Genomic DNA, 5,715 nt, shown 5'->3' with positions numbered 1-5,715 from the left:
GAAAGAGATGCATCTTTGCTCTGGAAATTGTTATTGAATATGTTAATGCTGTAATGAAATACTTCTTATAATCATGTGGTTCTTAAATAATTTAAAAATATTTTATTTATTATTTTAATTTTATATGTATGAGTGTATTTCCTGCATCCATGTAAGAGCACCTGGGTCATGCAATGTCTACGGAGGCCAGAAGAAGACATTGGATTCCGCTGGAACTGGAATTATGGAGAATTGAAAATGGAGCTATTAGCCACCATGTGGGTGCTAAGAATCGAACCCAGGTCCTCTACAAAAACAGCTAGTACTCTTAAGAACTGGGCCATCTCTCTAGACCCTAAGATGAAATCTTAAAGTGGTTTTGATCTGCATTTCTCTAATTGCTAAGGATGTTGAGCAATTTTAAGGTGTTTCTTGGCCATTTTTCTTTCTTCATTTGAGAACTCTCTGTTCAGATCCATAGACCATCTTTTTATTGGGTGGTTTATTTTCTTGTTTCTTTGTCTTTTGAGTTCTTTGTATATTCTGGATATTAATTCTCTGTCAGATGTGTAGCTGGTGAAGATTTTCTCCCACTCAGTGGGTTTCCTCTTCACTTCCTTGGTTGTTTTCTTTGCTGCACAGAAGCTTTGTAGTTTAGTGATGTTGATTGTTGACCTTAATATCTGAGGAACTGATGTCTGATTTAGAAAGTCCTTTTGTACACCTATGTCTTTGAGGGTACTGTTTTCTTCTAGCAGTTTCAGAGTTTCAGCTTTTTTTAAATTGAGATCTTTGATCCATTTGGAGTTGACATTGTGCAGGGTGAAAGAGAAGGGTCCAATTGTCCAATTTCATTCTTCTACAGGAGGAGATCCAGTTTCCCAGCACCGTTTGTTAAAGATGCTGTGTTTCCTCCATTATGTGTTCTTGGCACCTCTGTCAAACATCAGGTGGTTTAAAATTTCATGCACTCATGTTTGGGTCTTCTGTTGTGTTCCATTGATCTACATAGCTGTTTTGTACCAGTATCATGCTGTTTTTATGACTACAGTTCTGTAATTATATTTTGAGATCTGGTATGATGAAACCTCCAGCATTGCTCTTTTTGCCAAGTTTGCTTTGACTATCTAGCATCTTCAGTGATTTCATATGAATTTTAGGGTGTTTTTTCTAGCTCTGTGAAGAATGTCATTGGAATTTTTGATTGGAATTGCACTGAATCTATAGATAGTTTTTAGTACAATGTTCATTTTCACAATATTAATTCTACCAATCCATGAACACAGTAGGTCCATCCATCTCCTGGTGTCTTCCTCTGCATTCTTTAAAGATTTAAAATTTTCATTGTAGAGATCTTTAATGTATTTGATTAGGTTTATTCCTATTTTATTTTATTTTTTTTGAGGCCATTGTGAACGGGAGGATTTTCTTGCATGCTTTTTCCACTTGATTGTTATTGGTATATAGAAAAGCTACTGATTTTTGTAAGTTGATTTTGTAACCTGTCACTTTCCTGAAAGTGTTAATCATTTCTAGCAGTTTTCTGGTAGAAATTTTAAGATTTCTTACATATAATATCATATTGTCTGCTAATAGTGTTAATTTGACTTCTTATTTTCCAATTAATACTCCTTTAATTTCATTGTCTTGTATTATTGCTCTATCAGAATTTCTAGCACCAGTTTTTATCCATTTTGAATGATGTTGGCTATGGGTTTATTGCATATAGCTTTATTTATGTTGAGGTATGTTCCCTCTAGTTCAGTTCCCTCTAGGACTTTTAACATGAATGCATACTAGGTTTTGTTAAAGGCCTTTTCTGCATCTATTGAGATGACCATATGGTTTTTGTCTTTAAGTCCACTTGTATGATTTATTACATTTCTTGCCTTACATAAAGCCAACTTGATCATGGTGGATGATCTTTCTGAAGTGTACCTGTATGGAGTTTAACAAGTATTTTGTTGAGAAGCCTTATGTCTATACTCATTAGGTACATGGGCCTATAGTTTTCTTTTTTGTTGTCTTTATCTGGTTTTGGTATTAGATGATACTGGGGTCATAGAACGGGTTTGGGAGAACTCTCCCTCTCTTTCTATCTTTTTGAATAATTTAAGAAGTATTGGTTGTAGATCTTCCTTGAATGTCGGGGAGAACTTTGCTGTGACTCCATCTGGTCCTGGGTTTTTTATAGTCTGGAGGTTTTGTGTTACTCTTTCAATTTCCTTATTTGTTATGATTCTGTTTAAATTGTTGATTTCTTGTTGGTTTATCTTTGGTGGTTTCTATGAATTAGAAATTCATTCATTTCTTTTAGATTTTCAGATTTAATAGAGTTTAGGTTTTTAAAGTATTACCTTATAATTTTCTGGATTTTTTTTGTCTGCTGTGATGTTTCTCATTTCATCCCTGATGTTAATTTGATAATTCTTTCTTTTGGTTAACTGACCTAAGGGTGTGTCTCTCGTGTTTAACTTTTCAGAGAACCAGCTCTTAGATTCATTGATTCTTTGAATTGTTTTCTTTGTTTTTATTTCATCAATCTGCTCTGATTTTTGTTATTTCTTCTTATCTGCTGGCTTTGGGTTTGGTTTGCTATTGCTTTTCCAGAGTTTTGAGTTGTACTCTTGAGTTATTTGTATGTTGTTTTTCTGATTTTTTTAATGTAGGCACTTAGAACTATAAGCTTCCCTCTTACGACTGCTTTTAAAATGTCCCTGAAATTTTGTTGTGTTGTATTATCATTTTCATTTAGTTTTAGGAATACTTTTATTTCTTTCTAAATTTCTTCTTTGATCATTCATCATTCAGGAGTGTCATTTAATATCTATGAGTTCATGTAGTTATTAGAGCTTCTTTTGCTGTTGATTATAAACCATCCTTGTGGCCTGATAGAATACATGGAATGATTTCAAAGTTTTTGTATTTGTTGAGGTTTGTCCTGTGCCCCAGTATGTAGTCAATTTTAGAGAAACTTGCACAGGCTGCTGAATAGAAAGTGCATTCCTTGGTGCTTGGGTGGAATATTTTGTAGATGTCTGTTAGGTCCACATGATGTAAGATGTTATTTAATTCAGATGTCTCTCTATTTGCCCAGTTGACGTGTCTATTGGAGATAGTGAGTTATTGAAGTCACCTACTATTACTGACTTGGGATTAATCTGTGTTTCATAGTCCTACAGTAGTGTTTTAATGAAATTTGTAGGTGCACCAGAGATTGGTGCATATACTGTGATTGTAATATCTTATTGATTAATTGTTTCTTTGATTAGAATGAAGTAACCTTCTTTATCTCTTGTGAGTGGTTCTAATTTGAAGTCTATTTTGTTAGATATTAGAATTGCAGCACCTGCTTGCTTCTTAGTGCCATTAGCTTGGAATATTTTTTCCATCCTTTCCCTAAGAGTAGCGACTTTCCTTGAAGGTGAGATAAGTTTCTTGAAGACAATGAAAAAACGGATTTGTTTCTTAATCCATTCCACTAGCCTATGTCTTTTTACTGGGGAGTTGAGGCCACTGATGTTTAGAGTTATCATTGAAAGATGTGTGTTTGTTATGGTCATTTTAATTTGTTTGTGTTCTTGGTCCTATTTTGTGTTTCTATAATTATACCTTCCTTTGTTTTCTTTCTGTAATCTCTTGGGTATAGACATTTCTCTCTTTGGCCCTTTGTATTGATTTGAGTATTTTCTGAAGGGCCAGTTTAGTGGAAATGAATTCTTTCAGCGTATTCATGTTATGGAAACTTTTCCATTCCCCTTCAACTATGATAGACAGTTTTGCTGGGTAAAATATTTTGGGTTGGCATTCAAGGTCATTTAGAACTCGGAATACTTTGGTCCAGTCTCTTGGTCATTCGTAATTTGCTTTAATTCTGATGGGCTTTCCTTTATACAGAACTTGCTTTTCTCTAGCAGCTTTCATCACCTTTTCTTTTTTCTGCACCTTTAGTGTTTTTATTATGATATGCCATGGGGAGTTCCTGTCCTGGTTTTGCCTAATTGGTGTTCTATGTGTTTCTTGAATCTGTATAGGTATGTCTTTCCTTAATTTAGGGAAGTTTTCTTCTAAAATCCTGTTGAAAATATGATCAATTAGATTGGTCTGAGATTCTTTTCCTTCCTGTTTGCCTATGATATGTATATCTGTTCCTTTCATGGTGTCCCACATTTCCTGCATGTTGCATTCTTGTGCTTTCAATTTTTTAAATAGTCTTTGAAAAATATGGAATGCTTCACAAATTTGCACGCCATCCTTGTGCAGGGGCCATGCTAATCTTTGTATCATTGTAATTTTAGTGTATGTGCTGCCAAAGTGTTAACAGGACTGAAAACTTTTGAAGTTGGACTGAATCTGTTTTGCAAATTAAATGGCCATGAGCCAAAGGGACCATGAGTTGGTTATGGTATAGAACCTGTCCCCCACAGGCTTATACATTTGAACACTTGGTCCCAGCTGGTGACACTGTTTTGGGAGATTATGGACCCTTTTCTCATGTGGCCCATAGTGTACAGACATAGAACCATAAAAAGCTTGAGGGTAGGGGGCTGATTCTGTTTACCACCTGAGCTCTCTGCTTTCTGGTCTGTAGTGTGTAACAACCAACTGCACTAAACTCCCATTGGCAGGGACCAAGCTGATCCAGCCTCCATGCCTTCTTGCCATGCCATGATGGACTGTACTTTTTCAATTCATGAGTGAAAAAAAGATTTTTCTTTTTAAAGTTGTTTTTGTCAAGTATTCTGTCACAGCAACAAGAAGAGTAACACAATGTGGGGGAAAGACTAGGATTTGTTTGAAGGGATCAAAGATTGAGAAACCAGTGTGTCAATAGAAAAGCTGGGAGAGGAATCCACTTAAAGAAATAAGGAATTAGATTTGACTGGGTGTAGTGTCCATGTTTATAATCCTACCTACTGGGGATGAAGTTAGGTGGTAGAGTGATAGTCTAGCATATTGAAAGCATTAGGCTCAATCCCCAGCACTACAAAAGGGGGGCAGAGTTGTAGAGAAAGATGAGTGAATAACGGGGAAGGAAACATTCAATGGGATGAAGAGGGTACTGGACAGCTACATAAAGCCCTGGCTATGTTTAGATCCCTTTAGTTGCTTGAATAGAACAAGATGCCGACAACTGTGGAGTTAGTGTGCTTTATTTTCATAAATTTTTAATATTTAAATTCTTATTCACTATGGGTGTGCGGGGATCTTGGGGCGCCAGCTGCTGGGCATGGCGCCGGTCTCCTGCGTGCACCTGGGGTGCGGCGGGTCCTGCGGAATAGAACAAGATGCCGACAACTGTGGAGTTAGTGTGCTTTATTTTCATAAATTTTTAATATTTAAATTCTTATTCACTATGGGTGTGCGGGGATCTTGGGGCGCCAGCTGCTGGGCATGGCGCCGGTCTCCTGCGTGCACCTGGGGTGCGGCGCGTCCCGCAGCTTGTCTTCTCCGCATTGCTGGCGGGTCCCTGCTTCTCCGCGTCTCTGTGGGTCTCTGCTACCAGGGCTGGCCCGGTCGAGTACCGCCCCAATTTCACCCGTGCACTCTCTCTCTAAGTTCGGGACCTGTCAGCTGCTGGGTCACGAGGAGAGGTGCAGGCGGGCAGAAGCTGGATATCTGTGAGTCGATGACGGAAGGATAGCCCCCCCCCGCCGGGGAGACTAGATCACAGAACTTAGTGTTACAGCTTCAGACAAGTGACTCAGCTCAGATCTCAGTGATTCAGCTCCAGCT

At 37.7% G+C, this 5,715-nt stretch overlaps 1 non-coding gene across 1 annotated transcript; it reads right to left on the bottom strand.

The window, feature by feature from the left end:
* Nucleotides 1-4,197: 4,197 nt before the first annotated feature.
* On the bottom strand, nucleotides 4,198-4,306 carry LOC115070809. The gene has a single exon (XR_003849940.1). It is a non-coding gene; the product is annotated as a U6 spliceosomal RNA (small nuclear RNA).
* Between the last annotated feature and the right edge of the window lie 1,409 nt (nucleotides 4,307-5,715).

This window comes from Nannospalax galili, unplaced genomic scaffold (genome assembly GCF_000622305.1).
Source record: "Nannospalax galili isolate Female #2095 unplaced genomic scaffold, S.galili_v1.0 scaffold150, whole genome shotgun sequence".
NCBI lineage: Eukaryota > Metazoa > Chordata > Mammalia > Rodentia > Spalacidae > Nannospalax > Nannospalax galili.
The sequence above is the reverse complement of the archived record's forward strand: the minus strand, read 5'-3'. Positions and strand labels throughout refer to the sequence as shown.